The sequence below is a fragment of the Acinonyx jubatus genome, chromosome B3 (genome assembly GCF_027475565.1).
Source record: "Acinonyx jubatus isolate Ajub_Pintada_27869175 chromosome B3, VMU_Ajub_asm_v1.0, whole genome shotgun sequence".
Taxonomy (NCBI): Eukaryota; Metazoa; Chordata; class Mammalia; order Carnivora; family Felidae; genus Acinonyx; species Acinonyx jubatus.
Window position 1 is genome coordinate 88,604,391 of NC_069386.1, and position 26,638 is coordinate 88,631,028.

General features: G+C 33.2%; 1 protein-coding gene across 5 annotated transcripts in view; it reads left to right on the forward strand.

Annotated features, from left to right (window-relative positions):
* The window catches only part of LRFN5 (leucine rich repeat and fibronectin type III domain containing 5), a 250,773-nt gene that overhangs the window by 136,858 nt on the left and 87,277 nt on the right, over nt 1–26,638 (forward strand). The window contains exon 3 of one of the 5 annotated variants that reach the window (XM_053224415.1): nt 1,106–1,139. The exons of the other annotated variants lie outside the window; for them this stretch is intronic. The gene's annotated coding sequence lies outside the window, so the exon portion shown is untranslated. The remainder of the gene's footprint in view (nt 1–1,105; nt 1,140–26,638) is intronic. 5 annotated transcript variants of the gene reach the window in all.

Here is a 26,638-nt window from a genome sequence, read left to right on the forward strand (position 1 = left end):
TTGTTAATCTTTAATAATTTCAGTTATTAATTTTAAGGGACAGTGCAGGGACCAAAGAAAGTAAATCGTTTTTACAAAGAGGAGTTTGCACGAAGGATCCCAAGCTCCAGGAAAGGGAATATCTCAGGAAGTCCTTACCCAGATAAAATGTTTTCATTTTAATTTAGTGAATTTATCAGTTGTTTCTTTTGGTTTTGAGTGTGTGTGTGTGCTTTTTTTTCTCTTTGCATCATTTCAGCTATTGTTCTCTGCTGTTAAAGAAATAAAGATATTTTCTTATGTATTCTTTTAATATTTTAAAAGTCTCTTCACATTTTTTTGTATAGTGTTGAAATTGGATTTGGAGAAAAGTACAGTTCTATTTTATTTTTTTCATACTGCTAGCCAATTGTTGTGACACTGTTTATTGAATATTCCATCTTTTCCTCATTGAATTGAAATTCTGTGCTGCCATACACAGAGCTTTCATACATGCACAGATGTATTTCTTGGTTTTCTATTTTATTTCATTGTTCTCTTCATCATCCCTGCACAAATACCACGCTGTAATTTAATTATTCTAGGGATAAGTCTTAGTAGGTTGTAAAATGAATAAATCTACTCTTTTTGTCTCTGCTTCAAAATTTTCTTGGCTGATGTTCGCCCTTTATTTTTTATCCTTTTGTTTCAATTTTTGGAATAGGCAAGTTTGGTGAAAAATCATGTGTTAAAATTTACTGAAGTCACATTTACTGTAGTAATTTTTTATTTTGGTTGGGGAAGAAGTAGTTTTTTTATTTTTTTAATATCAAATTTATCTATCAATGAACTTTTTCAGGTTGTATAATAAAGGTTTCTACCTTCTCTTTATATGTCTTGCATTTTTTTCCTATTTCTTCACAAACTTTTATATTGCTGTAAATGGGCTTTTAAAATGTTACATTTTTCAAATGATGTTCTGTATAGTAATGTTGCTTTTTATCGTTATGTCTTCTAGCAACTTTGATAAATTCTTATTAATTTTCATTTACAATTCTTGTAATTATATAATTTTATTTATAGTATCTATACAAATAGCATCATTACAATTTCCTTTGTATTATATTTCTATTATCTAATTGAACAGGTTAGGAGCTCTCTTACAGTGCTGAATGCAAATGGTGAGTGTGGCCATTCTTATATTTTTCTTGACTTTAAAGGAACTGTTTCTCATGTTTTGCCATAGTGTACAATGTTTTTGTTAGATCATTTTATGGTAAGTATTAATTTGGGATATATATACTTTCTCAAACTACAGAAGCCCAATTTTTCTTTTCACCATTTTCTTCATAGTGAACATTATATAGAGTTTCCATTGCAATGGTTAGTTTTAGTTTCTAATGGATCAATGATGATGGAATTCATCATACCCTAATCTATTATCTCATTCCGTATTTAATGTGGTATTTTTTCCCCAATTTACATTGTAGTCAGCATTAAAATACCAGTAAGAAAATTCACGGATTACTTTTTAAAAAAAATTTGGGTGGGGCACAAGGCAAGATTTTACTTTGAATCCCTCAAAATTTGATAATATTCATCTTATTAAAATTGCCTCAAGTTTCAGAATAATGTCCTTCTCTACTCTTATAAAGCTTGATTTTGACATTTAAATATAAAATATTATAATAACTGAAATAGCATGATCAATTTAATTCCTAGTCTGAATCTGAAGTAAGTAGAAAATACATCTTATAAATAAAAATGCAGGTAAGCAGATATTCACATAATTGAATAGAATTTTAGAACAGTGTGACTTTCTTCACTTATAGTTGAAAAATTATGGACTATGAAAAGATTTTTCATTTATCTGAGCTCCCACAGACAATTAATGAAGGAAACTTGCTTATCTTCTTCTAGCATATAACTTTAAAAACTTTAAGTCCCTTTGGGACTGTTTTACTATTTTACAGAAAAAATCTCTTGGTTTTCCATCTTGCAGTTTATTTCTTTGATCATCATTGCTCTCTATACTGCTATTTACTCCCATTGGTTGGTGGTCATTGTTGTTATGATTATTATCATTATGATTATGGTTTAATGTTTTACTGAAAATGTGTTATTTTATTGCAACCTTTGACACAACATAAATGTTCATAAAACGTATGTATATTTTAATGAAAAATACATTGTAAATAACTGTGAAACTAGCATTCAGTTCAAGAAATAAACAGTGCCATTGTCCTTCTCTGCTTCTATCTGAAATGTTATCCCTTTTCACTGAGCTAGAAACTGTGTAATAATCTAAGCCATGTGATAATAGATTTGTTTTCTGTTAGAGTTTCACTTCCTATATATGCTTCTATAACCAATATAGTTTTGTCAGATTTTGAACTTTATAGGAAAGGATTAATACTGTACTTGCCCTTTATACCTTGCTTCTTTTGCTTAAACTTCTGCTTTTAATATTTTGTAATGTATTTCAGTTGTTGCATATAGTTGCAGATTGTAAATATCCATCATTCTATGGTGATCTGTTAAGGTACTAAAATTTATCTCTATTTGATGAATGTTTAGGTTATTTCAAGCTTAAGGTCATGCAAATAAAGAACATTTTTGTGCATGCGCACAGATTTTCACTTAGATATCCTATATATATTCTGTTAGATTTACACTCACTTATTAATTCCAGGAGGTTTTTTTTGGCCAGTTCTCCAGAATCTTCTATGTAGAGGATTATATCGTTTGCAAACAGTTTTATTTCTTCCTTCCCAATCTGTATAATTTTTATTTCCTTTTCATGTCTTATGGTGTTAGAAATATTAGGATTTCTAGTATGATGTTGTATATAGCGGTGAAAGGGAACATTCTTGCATTGTTCCCAATTTAGAGAGAAAACATCCAGTTTCACGTCCTTAAGTATGATATTAGCTGTATGCATTTTGTACATGTTTATTACCAAGTTGAGGAAGTTCTCTGTTATTATTAATTGTTTGAGAATTTTTATCATGAAAGGGTGTTTGATTTTGCCAAAAGTTTGTGTTTTTTTTCTGCATCAATTTGATACATACTTTATTTCTTTATTAGCTTATTGATGTTATGGGACACTGATTTTCTTTTTTTTTAAATTTTTAAAATTTTTATTTATTTTGAGAGAAAGAGAAAGAGCAAGCAAGGAGGGGCAGAGAGAGAGGAGAGAGTGAGAATGCCAAACAGATGCTGTATTGTCCGTGCAGAGCCCAATGCAGGGCTCGAACTCACGAATCGTGAGATCATGAGCTGAGCTGGAAGATGCTTAACCGACTGAGCCACCCAGGTGCCCTGGAACACTAATTTTTAATTTTTGAAATAGCCTTGTATGCCCAGAATAATTCTCATTTGTTTATTATAAATTGTTTTCAATGTTGCATTTGGTTTGCTAATGTTTTAAATATTCTGACATTTATGTTAAAGAGAAATATTGGTCTGTAGTTTTCCATTCTTGCAGTGTTTATCTGGTTTTGGTTTTAGACTAATACTGGCCACACAGAATCAGTTAAGGAGTGTTACTTCTGCTTCTTTTTCATGGAGGAATTTGTATAGAATCAATATCATGTCCCCTTAAATGTTTGGTAGAATTCACCAACGAGACAGTTGGGTAAGTGCTTTCTTTTTTAGAAAATTGTTGATTGTTGGTTCAGTATCATTAAGAAATAGAGAGTATTCCCTTATTATTCTTTTATTATCCATTGAAACAGTGGTGATGACCCTCTTATTTCTGTTATTAGTAATTTGTATCATCTGTTTTGTGTGTATGTTTTTGTTTTTGTATTTATTTATTTATTTATTTGAGAGAGAGAGAGCTAGACAAAGCATGAGCAGGGGAGGGACAGAAAGAGGGAGTATTTGCTAAGCATTTTTTAAATTGAATTGGACAATCTCTGTCTTTTACTTTGAGTATTTATACCATTTATGTTTAAAATAATTGTTGGAATAGTTGTATTAATTTTTACAATGTTCTAACTTTTTATGTTCATTGTACTTGTTCTTTTCATTTTTTAGCTGCTTTAATTTTTCTGCCTTTTCTGGTTTTAATTGAACATTTTATATTATTTCATTTTCTCTCTTCTCTTAGTGTATTAATGATACTTTTGTTTAGAAGATTTTTTAAAGTGGTTTACCTAGCATTTGAAGTATACATTTACTTCAAATTTAGTCCACTTTTAAATAGCACTATACTAGTTCACGACTATATGCATACCAGAGCATTCCCAATTTCTTTTTCCTATTCCTTGAAATATTTTTTAAATTTTTTAATGTTTATTTATTTGAGAGAGAGAGAGAGAGAGAGAGCGTGCTAGATAAAGCATAAGCGGGGGAAGGGCAGAAAGAGAGGGAGTATGTCACAGAGTCTGAAGCAGGCTCCAGGCTCTGAGACACCATCATGGAGCCTGACGTGGAGCTCAAACTCACAAACTGTGAGATCATGACCTGAACCGAAGTCTGGCACTTAGCCGAACTGAGCCACTCAGGTGCCCCTGTCCCTTAAAATATTGTTGACATTCATGTTACATAACTATATGTTATATTCATGTAAAACATTTTTATGATTATGCTTTTGAAAAAAGTTATCTTTTAAATCAATTAATGAGGAAAGTACTTTTTTTTTCCTTTTCTGATGCTCTTCTTTTTTGTGTATTGATTTAAGTTCCTGGCTTATGTTATTTTTTTCTCCCTAAAGAACTTCTTTTAACACTTATTGCAGAGCCTGTCTGTTTGTGATGAATTCAATCTTTTTTTTTGTGTGTGTGTCAGAGTAAATCTTTTTTTCCCCTTTACTTTTGAAGGCAAATGTTGCTGGATACACAATTCTACATTGGTTTATTTTTATTTACTTTTTATTTTTAAATTTTTTTCAATGTTTATTTATTTCTGAGAGACACAGAGACACAGAGAATGAGGAGGGGAGGGGCAGAGAGAGAGAGAGACACAGAATCCAAAGCAAGCTCCAGTCTCTGAGCCATCAGCACAGAGCCTGATGCAGGGCTTGGACTCATGGATGGTGAGATCATGACCTGAGCCGAAGTCAGACATTTAACTGACCGAGCCACCCAGGTGTCCCTATTTTTATTTATTTTTTAGTACTTTATGTATTTTACTCCACTTTCTTGATATATGGTTTCTGATGAGAACCCTACTATAATTCTCACAATTATTCTTCTATAAGTAAGGTTCCTTTACCCTTTTGGTTTCTTTCAAGATTAACCCTTTATCTTTGGTTTAATTCAGTTTGAAGATAATATGCCGAAGTAAATTTTGTTTGTTTGTTTTTCTTTCAATATTTTTTCTGTGTGATGTTCTCTTACATACCTGGATCTATAGTTTGCTGTTTTTTTTTAATAGTAGTAAAGTTTTGATCATTATTAGTTCACATATTTCTTCTCCACTATCTGTTTCTTCTTCCTTTGATGTTCCAATTGCTTGTGTTTCCCCTTTGAAGTTTTCCCACAGTTCTTGGATGTACTGTTTTTTCCCCACTTGTATTTTAGTCTGAATAGTTCCTATAGACCTATCTTTAAGCTTATTCATTCTTTCCTTGGCTAAGTCTCGTCTACTGATGAATGCATTAAAGGTATTAATTGTGCTAGTGTACTTTTATTTCTATCATTATTTTTTTTTTATTTTCTTAGAGTTGCCATTTCTCTGCTTATATTATCCATCTATTCTTTCATGTTGTCTACTTTTCCTTTTATAGCTTTTAATGAATTAATCATAGTTATTTTAAATTTTCTCTCTGATAACTATAATATCTGAGTCATATCCAAGTCTTGTTCTGATGCTTTCTTTTTCTCTTCAGTCTGTGCTTTTCTTGCTTTTTTCATACCTTGCTATTTTTTTAAATTGTATTAAACATCAGACATTTTGTACTGGATGAAAGGAATTGAAGTAAATAGACCTTCAATCTGAAGATTTATATTCATCTGACTAGAGATGCACAGTTTTTAGTATGTACTGTAGTGTAAGTGCCAGAGTCTTTAAATTCTTCTAGTGCCTTTGTTTTTGTCTCCCCTCATACCTGTGGGCTTCTCTTAGTAATCCTTGGAAAAAGTCTCTGTCTTGCAGCTAGCTAACCAACTCTCAGTGTATTGGAACTCTGTTTTGGTGGTAGCAAGTGCAAAAAGAGAAATTGGCTATAATATTATGATTTAGTCTGTCTTTAGCTGAGGTGTGACTCTTGACTGTGCTTCACAGTGTTTGTATGGTGTCATGGCTTTTCTCCCTCCTATCAGGTGAGTCAGAAAGGCTAAATGTGGCTGAGGTGGTTGGGGATCATTTTCCAAAGGCTTAGAAGCAGAACAAGACTGTGGTAAAATCTTTTCCTTTGAAGAATATGCCTTAAAAAGGGTTACTTTCCCCTTCCTCCTGGCAGAAGCATAAGGGGATTTTTCTTCTCTTTTCTCTCTGAGTTCATGGTGGATTTATGGAGGTAAAACCCATGAATGTGGGGGGTCTTAAAAGGCTGTGACTTCACTCTTACTCTCATCTTTCAGCTGTGTATCAAAATTACTATTAAATTGTTCCTTACAATTTATGGTTGTAACAGCTTCTGCTCTAGGTAAGTATATATATGTTGGCTGTGTCTTTCTGGCTATACCTGGTTTTCTGGATTTCATGGTGGCAGTTTTTCTTGTGAATTCAGTTCTCTAATTGGCCTAAGAAAAGTCACTGATGTTTTGTTTGTTCAGCTGTGTTTATCTTATAAGGACTGGAGTGACAACCTCCAAATATGTGGGAGCAGAAACCTTTTCATTTTTTTTTATTTTTTCCCAGCTTTGCTGAGATATAATTGACATATTGTGTTAATTTAAGATGTACAATGTGATGATTTGATACACATATATAATGTGAAATATTTACCACGATAGAGTCAGTTGTTATATCCTAAAAGACTTCCTTTGGCATTTCCTTTATTGTGGGTAGGTTGATATACCTTGTTTTTGTTTATCTGAAAATGTCTTCATTGTTTTTTATATATAAAGGCCTGCTAACATTTGAATGCCATTTTAGTATTATAATCTGAAAGAAATTGACACCTTGTTTATTATGAAATATTACTCTTAATTTCTGTTATTATTTGTTCTGAAATTTATTTTGAAAGATATTACTAGAGCCTCTAGCTTTCTTTTGATTAGTATTTACATGATCTATCCTTTCCACCTTTTTGCTGTTATCTATTTGTATTCTCAGATTTAAAATGGCTTTCTTTTAGAAGACATATTGTTGGTTCTTGTTTTTATATTCAATTTGATAATTTCTGTCTTTTAGTTGCAGCATTCATACTATTAACACTTCAAGTGATTAGCAATATGATTGAGTTTTAATTTTCCATTTTTCTGTTTATTTTCTTTCAAAAAGATTTTTTTAATGTTTATTTATTTTTGAGAGAGAGAGACAGAGCATGATCAGGGGAGGGGCAGAGAGAGAGGGAGACAGAATCTGAAGCAGGCTCCAGGCTCTGAGCTGTCAGCATAGAGCCTGATGCTGGACTCAAACTCAGGAACCAAGAGATCATGACCTGAGCTGCAGTCGGATGCTTAACCTGCTGAGACACCCAGGTGCCCCTTGCTGTTTGTTTTCTATTTGTGTCATATATCTTTGGTTCAACTATTTCTTCTTTTCCTGCTTTCTTTTAGAATAATTGAGTATTTTTATTATTCCATTTTATTTTACTTATTAGGTTGTATAGTTTTATCTCTTTGTTTTATTTTTTCAGAGTTTGTTCTAGGGTTTATAATATACATCTTTAATGTATCAGAGTTTACCTTTAAATTATACCATATTGCCCATCTACCATCTCACATATATAGTGGTTTGTGCCCATATTTCTACTCTGTCTTTTGTCATTGTTGTCATATTTTACTTCTATCTATGTGGAGAAGTAAAATATGACATATACTCTGCATGTGTAAAGTAAAATAAACTCTACAATATAGGATTATTATTTTTAAACATTCAATTTCATTTTAAGGAGATAAACAATGAGAAAAATACTTTCACATTACCCTCATATTTACCATTTACATAACTTCATTGTATCTAGTATCAGTTTCCTTTTATCTCAAGAAAAATTTTTTATATAAGTGCACAAATGATGAATTTGTCAGTTTCCATTTGTTCTAAAAGTATTATTTTAAAGTTATTTTTGTAATGCTAATTTTACATATTTTTTTATTACTTTGAAGATCTCTCCACTCTTTTCTTTCTGAACTCTTTTCTTCCATATTGACTTCTGAAGGAGTATACTCTCATTTTTAGAATTGTGTTCCTCTGTATGTAATGTCCATGTTTTTCTAGCTGTGTTTTTATCAGTGTTTGCAGAAAATTGATCAAGTTATGCCTTGGTGTAGTTTTTTTAGATTTCTTCTGTTTGGTGTTGGTCGAGCATCTTCCATATGTCAGTTTATTTGTTGTTTTTTTTTTAATTTTTTTCATGTTTATTTATTTTTGAAAGAGAGAGACAGAGCGCAAGCAGGGGAGGGGCAGAGAGAGAGGGAGACACCGAATCTGAAGCAGGCTCCAGGCTCTGAACTGGCAGCACAGAGCGCAACGTGGGGCTTGAACCCACGACCTGAGCCGAAGTTGGATGCTCAACCGACTGAGCCACCCAGGCATCCCATTTGTTTTTTAAAATAATCTTTGGAAATAGGTCAGCCATAGTTTTGTCAAATTTCTTTCTTGCTCAGGAACTTTCCTAGGATTCCAACATCAAATATGTTAGCCTGCATGGTAGTCTCACAGGTCACTGATGATCTGAGCTTTATTTTTTTTCATTTTTGTTTTTGTTTATCTTCTTGTTTCTGTTGTTAGAATTTTTCTCCATGTGCTCTATTTTGTATAGCTTTTATTACTAGTGTCTTCACATACACTCCAAATTTCTTCTACGGTGTCTAATCTGCCAAAAATATCATCTTCTGTTGTTTTTCTTTTAATATTTTTATTATTTATTTTTGAGAGAGAGAGAGAGAGACAGCACAAGCAGGGGAGGGGCAGAGAGAGAGGGAGACACAAAATCTGAAGTAGGCTCCAGGCTCTGAGCTGTCAACACAGAGCCCGACCTGGGGCTTGAAGTCACGAACCCGTGAGATCATGATCTAAGCTGAAGTCAGACAACCGACTGAGCCACCAGGCGCCCCTGTTGTTGTTTTTGTTTTGATGCTGTATTTTTCATATTTAAAAGTTCCCCATGATCTGTTTTGTATATCTTCCATTTCTCTTCTCATCATGGTCATTTTTTTCCTCTACCTTTTTGAGCATATGGAACATCTTTATTGTAACTGTTTTAATGGCTTTGCTATTTTCATCATGTTTTTTGTTTGTACATCTTTTTCTGTTGATTGAGTATTCCTGGTTTAGGGTTATATTTTCTTGTTTCCTTGCATTCCTGATAATTTTTTTTCATGGAAGCCAGGTACAATAAACTGTATGTTGTTGTTGCTGGATTCAATGCGATCCTTTATACAAAACTGTTGTATCATATTTTTATACTTTTTCTAGTTGTTCCAAAGGTTAAAGGTGTATTAGTCCCATTTACTTCGTCATAGCTGGAGGTAGAAATCTCTATTTTTACCTTAATTTTTGATGTAAAACTTACTAGGCATAGTATTTTAAGTTTGTGGATGTTTTGTTTCATTTCATTGTTTTCTCATTGTTATTTTTTTGTTTTTCTTTGAAGAGAAAACTTACATTTTCTCTTACTGGTGTTTAGATGTTCTCCCTGTGTTTGTTTTATGTATTTTTTTTTATGATGCAACGAAGTGAGGGTTATGGACTGAATGTTTGTCTTCTCCCCAAAATTTACATGTTGAAACCTAACCCCAAGTGTGATGGTATTTGGAGATGAGTCCTTTGGAAAGGAATGAGGGTTACATGAGGTCATGAGGGTAGTGTTCTCATGATGGGATGGGATTAAGGACTTTATATGAAGAGACAACAGACACAGAAATTTTGCTCACTCTGAGACTGGCAAGCCAGGAGATACTCCACCAGACCGTGAAGGCAGTCTCATCTCAGACTTCCAGCCTCCAGAACTCTGAGAAAATAAATTTCCATTGCTTAAGTCACAAAGTCTTTGGTGTCTTGTTATGGCACCCTGAGCAGATTAAGACAGTGAGTTATCCTTTTTTTTTTATTTATGATACCAGGGTTCATAGGTTTTCTTGAATCTCTTGATACTTTTTATCATATTTAAGAAATATTGCTCTTGTATCCTTGAATATCGCTTCTTCTCTGTTGTCTGGAAGACAGTTATTCTGGGACTCCAGTTGCATGATGGTGTATCTGATCACCATGTTCCATATAGCTCTTGTTTTTTTTTTTTTAATGTCTATTTATTTTTGACAGAGACAGAGATAGCGTGTGAGTGAGAGGGAGACACAGAATCTGAAGCAAGCGTCGGGTTCTGAGCTGTAAGCACAGAGTCCAATGAGGGTGTGGGGCTTCAACTCATGAACCGCAAGATTATGACCAGAGCCGAAGTCAGGCACTTAACCAACTGAGCCACCCAAGGTGCCTCTGGCTCTTATTTTTCTTTTCTGGATTCCTAGTCATCATTCCTCTTAATATTTAATCCAGATATTTTCTTCCAATCTAGTTTTCCAAATTTTTGTTTTTTCTTTCAAAATGTTTAATCTCCATCTATTGAGTTTTAAATTTTGGTTCTAGAATTTATGTTTAAAGTTTTTAGTAAGTTCTAGTTTTCTTGCATGATCCTAAATTTTTTCACTTAACTTCTAGTTCATAGTAAGTAAATTTATTCAGTGACCTGTGAACTGTTTGTGTATTTTCTCTTTTAAAGGTGTGAGTATTGGTTTTGTTAATATTTTTTTTCTGGTATTTTTTTTTCTATTCAATTAATTTCAGTGTCTGGCAACTGATGAGTTTTATATCTTTTGTAATTGTGTCTTTTACTTTTTTCTGTGCAAATAAAACTTTTTTCTTGCCTGCTTATTTGGCTGCTTATTTTTTTTTTTAAATTTGTTCCAATTATTGGATATGAAAAATTCTGAAAATGATTTGAGTATATAGATGATATCTCAGTAGATGAAATCACATGCAGGATGTATTTTTGCTAGAAAACCCAAGTAAAGTGAGGGATGTTCACTACATTCCAATTAAGGTTTGGCGTTAGTCCTTCTGAGGACCATTGTATTTGTAGTTTGTAGCTTGCACTTGTTCTTAGTTGAAGCCCTGCCCTTGTGTGTAGATGAAACTCTTCTTCATTCCAGTTAAAATTCTTGGATGTTTAACTAAAGCCATTCATTCCCACTTGGAAATCCCTAGCTGGTGTTTTTGTTTTTTTGTTTTGTTTTGTTTTGTTTTTTTTTGCTTCAAGCACCAGAACTCTCTCTAAAGTTATGTTCAGCATTGTGTCACAGTCTTCTATTTCACTATAGAATCAGAAATTTCCTTTAGGATTATAGTGACCCAGCTGTTTGATTCACTTTGGGGGCACAGTGAAGAACTTTGCATTTCATCTGGATCTTTTCACAAACTTTCACTACCTTGATCACTGTAAACAGATATACACATAGACACACCCACTTTTTCTCTAGAGGGTTAGTTCATATCAAGCTAGTCATTGTCAAAATGAGAATTCACAGTAGAGTTTTACATTTTGATATGGCATCTAGAAAATTCACTGAGCTTTCCTTTTTATTTAAATAATAAATATCTGGGAGTGCCTGGGTGGCTTAGTTGGTTGGGCGTCCGACTTCGGCTGGGTCATGATCTCACGGCTTGTGGGTTCGAGCCCAGCTTCGGACTGTGCTGACAGCTCAGAGCCTGGAGCCTACTTCTGATTCTGTGTCTCCCTCTCTCTGTGTCTTTCCCAACTCACACTCTCTCTGTCTCTGTCTCTCTCTCTCAAGAATAAACATTAAAAAAATTTTTTTTAAAATAATGTACCTGTAGATTTTATGTATTTTCTACTCCCAAGTATACTAAAATTTATGGACAATGACAGCTTTGTTTTGTCCTCTACAACTCTTATTTAATTCTTTTTTTTCTTATCTTACTCTGATAGATAAGTATCTAGTAAAATTTTGAATAGAATTGGTAATAGAAAACATCATTGTTCTTTATTTTAAAAAATACATTAAACATTTCACTGTAAATATTATGTGTGCTGTTCTTCTCTAATCTTGATCTGCCAATAATCTTTTTAACCTTAATAATTAGTGTACATCATCCATCATTTTTTTTCAACATCTACTAAGATCATTTCATGATTTCATAATGTCTAAATAGCTTTACATTCCTGGGATAAAACTCTATTGACCATGGTATGTGATCCTTTTTATGTTTTATTGAATCTGATTTACTAATATTTTTCTTAAGATATTTACATCTGTGTTTATGAGTGAGATTTTCCTATAAACATCTTTTATCATATGCTTAATGTAATGTTATTTCATAAAATGCTTTGGGGTAATATTCCTTCCTTTTATATTTTCTGAAAGTGTTGGTATAGGATTAGAGTTATTTCTTTTTTAAAAGCTGTGTAGAATTTAACATTATTATGATATCTAAACCTGGAATTCTCATTGTGCGAAGATTTGGAATTACAGATTTCACTTCTTTAGTGATTATAAGACTATTCAGGTTTTTCATTTCCATTTAAATTAGTTTTGAAATATATATTTTTTTCTAGGAGCTAATACATTTAAGTTAAACTAAAAATTTTATTCTTTATGTATGTGTGATATACTTTTATTATTTTTATGTCTGCATCTTCAGTAGTATTATTTTCTTTTTTCTTCCTGGTCTTGGGTATTTGCACTTCTGTATTTTCATTTTTAATTTTACCAGTGAACTGTGAACTGTTTGTGTATTTTTTCTTTTAAAGTTTAACTATTGGTTTTGTTGATATTTTCTCTGGTATGCATGCTTTCTATTCAACTAATTTCAGCTTTCATCACAATTATTTTCTTCCTGCTACTCCTCATGATTTGTTTTGAGGAATTTTTTCTAACTACTGAAGTTGGATTATTTTATTTTATTTTTGCTAATTAATTTTCAACCTTGGTTCCTAAGTAGTATGTAAATATAAGGCCAATCTTTCATTAATTTGTTTTAAGTACTAATTTAGTTGGAACACATTGTTGATGTATAGTATTTTCACCAACATTCAGTTCAATATATTTTCTTATTTACATTTTGTTTTGTAAATGGATTATTTAGGGACATTTCTTATTTTGTAACAGTTACAACTGATTTAAAGTTTCATTAATTTTGGTCAAGAACCATAGTCTTTCTGATTATAGATTAAAATGTGTTGAGACTTTATCTTGTGGACTAATATATAGTCAAATTTTTAAATGATCCATGAATGCATGATATAACTATTTTATTATTGTTGGGTGTTATGTACATTACATATATTCATTGGATTCACCTGTTCACTATGTGATCAAATCTATATACATTTTGTGTTTTCCTTTATATTCTGTCAACAAAGATATATTAAAATCCACAGATACTGTTTTGTTTTTAGTTATTTCTCCACATAAATTGGCAAAGTTTTGCTCTCTGTATGAGAGCCTCTGTTGAGGCTATGCTCTTTGGTGTAAATAGATTTAAAGTGTTTTGGCCTCCAGGTGAATTAAAATTTTTAACTTTATGAGCCAACTTATTACCTGTATTATGTTTTTGCCTTAAAGCAATCTTTTGATTACCTATTTTTAAAATGTCTTTTAGAAATCATTTTAACTTTATTGAGATTATAGTTTAGATGTTCATTAGACCACTGCTTATAAAATACCTCAAGAATAATTTGGAGATAAAGTGATAACAGATCTGTCATGATAATTTTCTCTAGAAATGTAGATGATCACGTGTGATTATCTACCTGTCTCATGAGCATAACGGATTTCTTTGCCTGTAAGGAGTGACCAGTCATCTTCAATAATAAAGTGATATCAACTGGTTATAATAGGTAATAATGATTAAACTATGCATATGGTGTGTTGTCATTTGAGATCAACATTTGTTTCACTTAATTTTTTCCCAAATATTTACTCAATTCTGATATGGGACATAAAAAAATTTTAAGACTAATTGATATTTAGATTGGTACTTTTTACCACAATCATTTCATTTTAAAAATATTTCCTATCAACAGTGTCATTGAATATCTGTCTTGGTTTATTACTGATAAAAGTGCCTTTGGCAATTCTGTCTTTCCATTATGAGGTTTATTTCATCCCAATTTTCAGGTCATATTGCTGAAAGAGATAAGATATCCATCCTTTATTAGAGGATGGAGTTGACCATTCTTTATTCAAAGGTGAGGCTATCCTGAAAATTTATGGTAGATAAGGCTTCTGAGTATCACTCATTAAGAAATGATTACTGCTGTGTCTAGAACTTAAGATATCATAAAAAGTATGCCAATTCCTTAACTTTGGTTATCAAATATGGTAGAACAACAATTATGCTTTTGCAGCAAGTATGATATATGTAAATGCATTCCAAAATTTATGTAAAGTATTATCAAACACACAGGTTTGATATGAGTCAGACTTTCCTCCGTGCTCTAGGATATACAAAAATCCCATGCTTAATAATGAATATATATTTAATTTTGAAATAGCTTTCTTCTGAGAAAATTTTATAATACTATAAATTTTGTAATGATTTTACTAGAAAAGACCACATTATTTGCCTGCATAATGGTGCATTTTTTGTTGTCTCTAATGCTTGAATATTTATTCAAAAGATCCGATGGGTTTCGACACAAGACCCCTGGCTTCACGTAGGGTGACATTAAAATCCATTGACCAAATTGGAGCATTTTTAGCTGGACAAATGTTAACCCAATCAGTATTCTGAGGCAATGGGTATCAACTGGGACTCACCCAAACATAACCATAATATGCAGTCACCCTACTCCTAAGGTAAAGATTAGAACTAGATGATCATAGCGTCCAAGGATGATCCTGCCAATGAGAAATGTGGATCGAGCACAAAGAAGGTTGGTGACTCATTACTTTCTAACCAGAGATTTTTGCTATCAATTGTTTATTTATTTATTTTTATATAATATCCACTCGAATGTCCCAAATGCTTCTCAACTACATGATATCTGTAATTGAATTTATTTTTGAAAATCTGCCTTTGTATTCCTTTGCCACAGCCAAATACAGGAGAGTTATTATGGATTTCTTTTGTCACCTACTTCTATCATTAATCTGTCACCAACTTTATTGATTTTACTCATCGTTCTCACTTTCACTGCTTTGGCTCTGACATATCAAGTCTCACATTTATAAATATGGCCCTCTCCAGAATGGTATTCTTGTCTGTGTTCTATCCCTGTAACTGTGTTACCAGAGTTTTATTCCTAACATGACTATTTAAGTCATGACCCATGTGAAAAGAATATAATCACTTCCTAGAGATTTCAGGAAATTTCAAACTCTGTATGCCAGGAGCTGCAGTTTACTCATAACTCTACTTCATTCATGCCCCGTCTCTGACCATTTCTCTTTCTTGTGTATTTGCTTTGTTTGATAATACTAGGGTCTTCAAAATTCCTGCCTATCATATGATATTTCAATAGAAGACTGATGTTGTAATTTTCTAAGAATGTAATTTTGTCTGATTGTAATAGTTAAGTGTGATTACTGTAAAAATGCATAAAAATATGAGGAAAATATAAATAATTCATAAACATTACTCAGATATTATAACTGTTAAAATGTTTAGTGAATGTCCAATATTCTATATTTTTATAAGTTTATGGATTTGAATACATATGGTAGGTAAATAAGTAAATTTATTAAATTGTATTTTATGTAGAGTTTCAGATTTTTATCATGAATTAATCTGGCTTATGAGCATTTCCTCTACATTATTTAATATTCTTCAAAAATAAGCTTTTAAAAAGGCTGAGTAATATTTTCTTTGTGCATACCTTAGGAAATTTAACCTTTGCTATACTTTGAATATTTTAATATATCACATCTAATTTTGTTTGCATCTCTATTTAATTAAAGAGTAATTAAGGATCATTTTACTAGATGTTATTATATCAGTATATATTAATTCTATAATACTATATATCATAGAGTTCCACATGACCCTCTCTGGAATATTGCCCTAGTTAATAGCCTCATAAGCATCTGACTGTCGTATTTCTTGCTTTAAGTATGTTCACTAAACAGACACTTCCAAATATTTTTCAATTAGGTATAGAAGATAATAATTTCTTAGTATTTTTCTATGCCATAATCATTAAAGATTTTGAGTGTAATTCTAATATTTCTTACTATTTTTTGTTTCATTTATTTCCTTATTAAAAAAATAATTTTCCTTAAATTCATTACTAAGAGAGCCTTTCCTTGTGTAATTGTTGTAAATATTTTCCTAATTCTTTACCAATTTTTTTTTCTGGTGGTTTTTAATGTACTGAATTTTAAATATGTATTAAATCAAATGTGTCAAATTTTTGGTAAGTTTAGATACGTTATGCATGGAAATTTCTTATTTATCATGAGGTTAATAAACCATGTTTCCTTATAGATTTTTATGGGTTTTTAAAATATTTTTTTAATATTACTTACTTTGAGAGAGAGAGATAACACGAGCAGGGGAGGAGCAGAGAGAGAGGAAGAGAGACAGAATCCCAAGCAGGTTCTACACTATCAGCACAGAGCCTGACGCAGGGCTTGAACCCACGGACTGTGACCTGAGCCAAAATCAGGAGTCTGATGCTTAACCGACTGAGGCACCCAGGTGCCCCTAGATTTTTATGGTTTTTAGAATATTTATCTATTTGGCCAGGTGCCATGAAATATGATAACCAGCTGGATTATTTTCTCAGGATTTAAACAGATTTTTCAGTGCCATTTATTAGTGAATATTAACACCTCTCTGTTTTGTGATGATTTAAAAATTTTATATTCAGGTTTCATCATTGCAATATATTTTTATTTATTAACTGGTTGGTGCTTTTGATAGCATTGTTCAATTTTAAGTTTGTATAACCTGCTAGTATTTTTTTAAGTTTATTTTGATAAAAAGAGAGGGGGAGAGAGAGAGAGAGAGAGAGAGAGAGAGAGAGAGAGAGGAGGGGGAGGGGCAGAGATAGAGGAGAGAGAATCTAAAGCAGGCTCCACACTGTCAGCACAGAACCCAAAGGAGGGCTCGATCCCACAAACTGTGAGATCATGACCTGAGCCAAAACCAAGAATTGGTAGCTTAACCAACCGAGCCACCCAGGTGCCCCAACTTGCTAGTATTTTTTAATATCCTATTGGAAAAGTGTTGTCATTATTTTTCTTCTCATTTTTCTTTTCCTTTCTTCTCTTCTCTTCTCTTCTCTTTTCGTTGCCTTTCGTTTCCTTTCCTTTCCTTTCGTTTCCTTTCCTTTCCTTTCCTTTTCTTAATAGTTTCTTATCTAAGCGGGACTCAGGGTGCCTGCTTGGGATTCTCTCTCTCCTTCTCTCTCTTCCTGTCCTCTGCTTGCTTTCTCTCTCTCAAAAAAAAAAAATTAAATTAAATGGGAATCTTTATACTTCTCTGTTTAGAATTTGTTAAATTTCCCTCCAATGCAAAGTTTTGGATTTTACAATGTAAGTGACTATATGTAAATTATAAAAATTATCTATCTATCATCTTTGAGAAAACTGACATCCCAAGGTATTCATTTGTCCCACTCAAATTTTCTTCATTTTATAGTTTAAATATTTCTTATAAGAAATCTATACTTCAGCTGATATACCATAGACCTGTCACTGGTCAGTTTTAAAATTTACTATGTTTACATTTTTTGTTTTTTAAGACTTCTTGCTTTTCCTGATCTTCTTAAATGTATTTTAATGTTTCTTTCATTGTTTAGGTTTTCATATCTTCATTTCTGATAATCGACATTTTTCACAAATGATTTTCTTATCTATGTCCTGCTTCATCCCAGACTTTCTGTTTGCCCTCTAAGCCTGCTGCAAAGTGTTATACTGGGACCTTCCTTATTTGCTCATCTGGTTGGAACAATGGATCAGCTTGGTCCTTGGACCATAGATTTTACTCTTTCTTGCTTTACTCACTTTATTGCAGCCATTTTCAAATGCTTCCTGGGAAAGTTTTTAGCGAGGAAATCTTGGTGAGTTCCATGTCTGAAAATATTCCTCCTTAATTTGTAGGTTGGCTCTAAGGCAATGTTCCACTTCTTGCTTGCGCCGATGTTGCTGATTAGAAGCCAACACTGATGTGGCATGTCTTCATTTTTCCTTCTCTAGAAACTTTAAGAACTGCTTAATTTATTCATTCAGAAAATAACTAGTTACTAGGTGCTATGTTCCATTTTGTGTACTCAGGATAGGGCAGTGAGAAAATTAAACAAATTCCTGTTGTCACATAGTTTACCCTAGAGCTGGGAGAGAAAGACTAGCAAATTCCTAATGAACAGTGCTAGGGATATAGCTTTTGACATGCTTATGTTTGGCATTTAGCAGGCTCTGATTAGAAATTTTTTAACCTTAAGCAATAGGAATTCTCTTGCCTAAATAAATGAATTAAATCATTAAAAATTCACTAGTTTCTCTTTCCTGAAACTTTTTGTTAGAGGGTAAACTTCTCTGTTAAATTTCTATCACTTTTGCACCTATCACCATATTGTCTGCATTTTGTTTTGTCCAAACATTTGGGTATGTTCATTGATTATATCATATAATCCTATTGATTTTCATTTGAACATATTGTATGCATTCATTATTGTCTCTTACTGTTCACTTATAATGCTATCATACTGATTTTTATACATGTAACATTTATTTTAATCTTTTGGAGGCTACTAATTGAGTATTTCTTTGACATGTGGCCCTTTTTCATTATAGTTACCTTCTATTCCTTTTTTGCCTGGTGTTTATTTTAGCTTGCTTTCTGATTTTCCTTGGATGATCTGGAAAACTTAGTTGTATGTTCATATTTTAAAATGAAGTATAACTCCAGTTGGGAGCATTGCTCATGATCCAAGCTTACTGACTAGTGAACTTAGCTTGAGGGTAAATAGATAGATTGCTGGCTATGGCCCTGGGTAAAGAGACCACTAAATATCAGAATATGAACATCTTTGCTGTAGAGTACAAATAACCAAAAAACTCTTCTAATCCTATTGAGTTAATTATCTTCATTTTAGGAAAACTCTTACAATTTTTTGCCTGGAGAGTTGCAGAGTGGATTCCTTCCAGGCACAGCAGTGTGTGTGTGTGTGTGTGTGTGTGTGTGTGTGTGTGTGTGTGTTTGCTAGGGTAAGAGGACAACATTACTGAAGCAAGGAAGAATTCGCAATTATTGCCTTTGTTTTCTACTCTATATTTCATTGTCCATTGCACCTAGCATTTCCTGGTATAACTTCTTTTGGAGTGGTTCTGAAGGGCTGCTTGCTTCTGTCTTCATTTATTAGAATCCCTCCCTTCCATCTGGATTCATAGATGTTACAGCTCTTTCATCTACATTTTTTTCCCTGCTATATTTGTTAAAACATGTTTTCTGCTCATGGTTTCAGACTTTAAACATGTTTTCCTCCTCATTGTAAATACATTTCTTTTAAAATCAATTTACTATCAATTTTATGATAGGACACTTGAAGAAGTAAATGCATATGGTTAGTGTTAGTCTCTTCCTGGATTTGGAAGTTGGGAAAGTGTGGCTCTTGCTGCTCTTGGCATTGTCATTTTACAATTTTTTAAGTGATGGCTGGTGTTTGTGCCCTACACATACATCTTTTTTAAAACATAATTGAAGGAAATGACAATCTCTGGCTATGAATTAGAGTCCATGGAATGGGAAGGAAAGAAATGAAACATTTGCTCATTTTCAATTATTTGTTAGATCCTGGACAAAGTATTGCATTTAACTAATAGCAATCCTGTGATCATGTATTATTGTTACTGGCTACAATTCTCAACGACAATTCCAAAATCTGACACATTAATGGTGTGCCATGTGGCCCATTTAAAATATGAAGTTATATTAGATTCTATAATTATTTTTTTCTGCATCCTTCCATCTCTTCCCAACCAGCTGCCACCAAATTGGAAAGTCCTAACGGGCGGGATTCATTTGTGATTAATGTTGTAGTTTCCTGAATCCTCATTAGAGCTAGGAACAACAAAAAATTTTCAGCAACTGTCCTTAGGTAAAGAGTAGTTAATAATTTAGTATTTTGTCCCCTAGTTGTGGACTTCCTCAAATTTAAGTAACCTGAGCCTAGTAGAAGTGAGGAGTTTGCATTTATGTAGACATTATCTAATGTTACACTTTTTTTAAAGAAATGGTACATTCTGGTAATCACTTCTCAGTGTAAATATTTACTAATAATTGAATGAGCATATTTAATAATTAAACAAAAATGTATAAGCAACTTCTCTATGCCCAATACATTAGACAACTAGACATATAGGCATTCCAAATAATATCAACATCCTTATTTAGTATGAATTTAACCGTACTCTATATAAAAATGAGATGCAAACTAAAGTCAATAACTCATTAACAATGATAATAATATTTTAAAATGTCTAAATATACAAATAAGTTGTAGAGGAAAACATCTACAATAAATGAAGTAAAAAATTAGATGCTGTGTCCCTCCTAATTCCTAAGAGTCCCCTAAGGAAAAGACTGCAGTGTTAAATCAGAGAAAATTGTGGAAAAATCAATGGTGCTGCCAAAGTGCTCTAGAAAGAGGAGATTTCTCCTTTAAAAAATGTGAATTCTCAATAGAAAGACCCAAAAGAGAAAGAGGAAAATTCAAGCACTTCTTGACTTCTGAGTCAAATATACATATTTGGTATTTAAATACAATGTTTAAACTTTTCAGTAAACTATAGCAAAGTTAATACTGCACTTTTGTATTGATATCTAATGGCATTATCTCTGTATAGCTAACAATATCAGATATCAATATTCAGTAATACACATGTGGGAAGATTGGTAATGGAGCAGGGAAAAAAAACCCTGATTTTGGAATCTAATACAAATTAAATATGGTCTCTGTAAATGCTGAACAAAAGTCTCCAATCACTCAGTATCTGCATATGAAAAATGCAAGAGCAATTCCTTAAAAAGTTATTGTGAGGATTAAGAACATGTATGTTGGTAAAGCACTGAATTAGATACCTGATTAATGATAGGGATGCAACTAGTGATAGCTAAAACCCTGCAAAGATATTTATGTCTTTTTCTTCATTCTTCCTTCCAATATCAATATTTATTAAGAATAGTGAACTTCAGTCATCACACCCACCTACAGCTACACACATCTTAAAATACAAGAACCCTTGTTCTTACACTCAAAATGTTTTCCATTATTATTGACAGTCACTTCAGAGTTTTCTGAACTTCAGGTTTTCTGTGCTCCATCAATGGTCTCACTTTTCCAGTTTTCTCCCAAACCCACTTTCTCCTCTACATGATGGGTCCTTGAGGAGCCTAACACTCACAGGGTGTGCTCATCATCCTGGATGTTGGGGCAGCTGAAGCACCATACAGAGTGTGTTTGAGATGGTAAATAGGTTTTATCTCACCGTGCCAAATTTGAATGACTAGTAGTAACTGCATAAATTGCTCTGCTGAGAAGGAGAGAACGCTCTAAAACCTTCCGGAGGAAAGCATTTGCCAGAGAGAGGGAGGGAGGGGGGTTGTCTTACCTGAGGTCGTTGACATCCCCACATGTAGTGCTTGCCCTGAAATTATGGTGAAAACAAGGAAGTGGGAGGGACCTCACCCAGAGTGAAGAAGCAGAATGAGAATGGGCTTTAAATCCCCAGAATAGGGAAAGAGGGGGAGTCATGTGTTGGAGAAATGAGATGAGATGAAATGGCATTAAGATGGAAATAGTTGAGGACTGATTTTCTGCATCATTCCACCCCTTTTGAACCATCCCTCAGCTGTATTAGATTGCTAATAGTCAGCCTTAACCATAGTAAAATTTAATAGTCTAGCACAACATTTTCTTAGCCTTGAGTTTTCAGGTCCTTAAGTTCTAATTGCAAAATGAGAATCTTTGCTTCCAGGAAGAAAATTTTAGGCTACAGTCACAGTGAAGATGATATGCACAGGGAGCAATTCTTTTTATCCTTCCTTGCAAGTAACTTTAGTCTCCGAAACATATAATTTTTTTTGATATATCAGTGTTTGCATTGCTTAATCAAGTGTATACAGTGGAAAGATGGTATCTGAGAAGGACCAAGAATTATTTGGCACTGAGATGGGGACAGAAGACAAAAGGAGAGGGACTTGGATATTATTACAGACAAACTTTAACACCACTTAATTTGGGGGGTGTATCATCCTTTCTTGTTTGTGTTCTGGGTATAGAAAATAAATTTTATAACAGTATTTCATTTTCTAGGATGCCTGACTGGCTCAGTTAGGTAGAGCATGTGATTCTGGGCCACATGGCAGAGCGTGTGATTCTGGGTCTCAAGGTCATGAGTTTGACCCCACGTTGGGCATGGAGCCTACTTAAATAGATTAAATGTTTTGAAAAAAGTGTTTTTATGTCCTACTCAATGTAAGTGTGCCTTAGTAGTGGTATCAAGTCAAAGTGACACTTTTAAGTGATACACGCCTCCCCCCCAATAATAGAACCGAACAAACAAACAAATAAACAGTACTGCAAAGCAATTAGCAGTTTCCAAACAGCATGGTGTTCTTTGTATGTAAAAATCAGTTTATTTAACTAGTAAATTAAAACATATATGAATTATCACCAGAACAGACATCTTTCAGTATTTTTCATTGATTTTTTGATAGATAATGAAGACACAGTTTTTAAGTTTTATGTATATTATTTTTCAAAGGTACATTTTATATATAATGTGTTTGGGTTACAAAAGCTAATTCAACTCGTTAAACAGAGGATTTCTATGCATACTTTAATTATGTTTCTGTTTTATAATATCATTTATATAGTGATATGCTGAGAACAGTGCCTGGAACATAGCAAGTTCCCAGAACATATTTGTTAAATGAATGAGTGACTTATTCTCTTCTTTTATAATTTTTAATTGCCTTATAATCTTCTGAATAGAAATGGACATTAGCTCCAAAAGTAATAAACACTCAGATGGAGGTGTACGTTTCCTTTTTTTAAATGTCAGTTCATTAATTCTAGAAATAATCATTATATTAGCTATTACTTGTGTTAAAATGTCTTTAGGTTGTTAGTGGTGGTAATGATTTTACTGCAGCGGAAGGGAGATCAGTGTGAATCAAGGAGTAGATGGAGGGTAACATTGCTAAGATTTGCTACAGAAGAAGGGCAATAAATAGCATCTGTATTTTCAATTTAAATAAAAATTAGATTATAGCACGGTTCTGTGCCTGCTTTATCCCTGAAGCAAGCCTCTGGATGTCAGCAAACATCTGAGCCTTTTATATGGGAAGAAATGTTGGCCAGATTGATAATTATGGAAGTGAAAAACATATCAGGAATATTAGATTACATTTTTATTCTTATATATTATAAGCACAGAGTAAAATCTAGAAGAGAAACTGCACCAATTGCACAGGTTTCTATCATGGAAAGTTCTCCTGAGTCTCCTCAGGACATACCCCTGTAAGGCTTTCTTCAACTGTAGGATACAGTGGACCTGGGATGAAAATACAGGCAAATATAGGGGCTGAGTTGCTTTCTGGCGCACTTTTTCAGGGCACTTTATTTGTTGCACAGCATTACTTCATCTTCAGTTTATGTACCATCAAGATATGTGCAAGGACTTTTGGTTTCAGGGAGCTCAAGCAAAAGTTCAGTAGGGTCTTTGAGAGACCATTTGTCTTGGAGCCAGGCCAGACTACGTAGCCAGCTAAACTAGGTATAAAATTGTTGGTCTATATATCCCTGAACAATATAGACAAGCTAATCCTGGGTACCAAGTTGAGAGTATCAAACTTTAAAAAGCACATTAAAAGTATTAATTAGCTCATGTTGACCTCACTGTGCCAAAGTTCAAGACTGGACTTCCAGGAGCCCCAGAGGTAAGCATAGTGATACCCTAATTGAGCTGTAAGTTAACCTTCTACAGCAACATTGCACAGTTAGATAGGTGTATATACCCAGATCAACATAGGTAACTTGAACACCTCTGGATTTGACTGCCTTTGTTGTGTTCAGCGTTCAGTGAATATACACACATGTGCCACCTGTCTGGCTAGATTTTACTGCTTTTTGGTTAGGGAAAACACAAATACATGACATGGCAAAATATACCAGGTAGTCAATTACTATTTTATTGCGTTATTACTACTAAAGTAAGCAGAGATATTCCTAGAAGTATAGCACTTAACATGGACTTTGAGCAACTGAAAGCTTTTTTGTGGTGGTGATAATGGCCAGTAGTCTAGGAATCTTTAAGTAATAAACCAGGGCCAAAGCCACATCCTTTCTACTGTAAAATGAATCCAGATACTTGGTGGGAAATGGAATTGAGCACAGTATGATTGAGACTTGGCTATGGATTAAGATAGAAGCTGAATTCTGGATTGATTTCTAGCAAAACTGATTTCTAGGAAATCTAATGTCTAGGGAAGCTTTAGTTAAAGACTGAGCTTTGACCACCAGGGTCTGCCTCAGTTAAGCAGATGCCCTCTGCACATGAAGCAAAAGTACCCTTGCCTGTTTGCTGTACACAGACTCGGAGAGTGATTGACGAAGCTGTCCCTGGTGGACTGTTAGCCTGAACAGTTCTTCTTTCATAGAGATGGACTCTTTGCAGTTACAACCACAAAAGCCTGAGAATCTAGACCTTTCCTGAAGCCCCATCACTAAACGATTAAATCAGGAGGTCCAAGCCTGATATCCAGTGTGCTTCTCTAAACAGACAATTGATCCCCTACCTTCACTACTTGCTCCTCCAACACTGCCCAGAAAAGATTCAGCATCCAAATTGTGTGGCTACTGAACAAATTCATACCATCTAATAGGTCAAAAAATGATCAATATGAGAAAAAAGAAATAAGATATCTCATATAAGAGGAATGAGTGATACACACATCCAGAATAATTTGCTGTTCTTTCTAGGCAGACTCTAAAAATGAAAACATGTCTATAGACTTGATCTTCTACCTATTGAATAAATATGACCTGATTAGATTTGCCAATCAATTAAAGAATTTTTTTGGCTCAAAATAACACTGAGGCTTTATATATATCACTTAGGCACCAAATTAAATAATAAAAATCACCTTGTCCAACATATGTAGTCAAATATTATATGGGCAAAATAATAACTACTGATGATAGGTTATCAGAATTCAGCACCCATATTTAAGCATTGATATCTATTTGTAACTGGAAGAAAATAGGTCTAGAATATCAGCCATTTTAAAAATGTGGAAAATCTGATGAAAATCAATTCAACAAACATTTGCTGAGTCTATAACATGTACTAGGTACTAAAACTAAAGTAAATAGGAACTAAATTCTGCTTCAAAAAGATCCTGAGCAGTAGGTTTAAAAAAAATTTGGAGGCACAGACCAGCATATCAGCTGAGGGGATTATGAAGTGTCTTTTAGTATATTTCTAGATTCATTAGTGATCATAGGAGCAGCATGTGATGAAAAACCATCAAAGTGGGAAAAGATTAATAAGGATTTGAATGCCTTGCTCTTAATGAAGGTAGAAATTAGCACAAACAGTATAGACAAGCTTCCCCCATTCCCAACTTGGCCATGGCGCATGGATGTGGGAATGTAAAGATCAACAACTCAAAATCCAGTGTTCAGGATACTTAAGTGGGATAGAAGTTTCAAACCAAGTTTGTAGATTATAATTGGCCTCCTGTAGTGAAGAACTTTGGACAATTAGAAGTTAGGAGGGTAAAAATAATTTTGAGAGCAATATGTAATTTCTAAAGATCCTATATATCAGCATCACATTGTGGAAGCTGTGTTGTGGCACAAACCTATATTTCCTGGTCCCTGTGCATTTCAATCTATGATTAAAATGTAGAAATGGACCCATTGTACTCCTTCAAATTATATTTTAGTAGAGATTCAACTATTACTGAAAATGTGTGGCCTTCCCTGTAAGATCTTACGACAAAGTGTGTATCTTTGAACTGTATAATTCTGTGCCTCAAAATGTTAAGTCAAAAGGAAGAAAGGAAGAGAGAGAGAAACAGAGCGACTGAAAGAGAGAAGGAAAGCACAAAATATTATTCTGTTGTGGAATATGTACTATCTGGGGCAGATTACACAGTGGATAATCTTATTACAAGCTAACTGAATATTCCAAACCAATTTGTCATTTAACAGAGATAAAAATCAAATTCCTGCTTACGCAAAATACGTGCACTTGTATTAAATTCCTCAGTGGTATGAGAAAAAGAATAGATACCTGATTTAAAACTAAGTTATGAAAAAAAAATAAATTATTAAAACAGTGTGATCTGTGAAGGGCTTTTATTACAGGAATTCAGATTATTATATAAAAATTCTTTTTAACTAAGAATTTCTATGGGATTTTTTTCCTGGAAAGACTAGCACTTTAAAATTATTATAATTTTAGTTTCTGTATTTCCTGGGAATTGTGAGAATATTAGTTTCTAAAGGATAATCGATACAGAAGGCTTGTACTTTAAGATATTTACTTCTAATTTCTTAATAACTTCTAGAAGTAGGCAAATATTTTATATT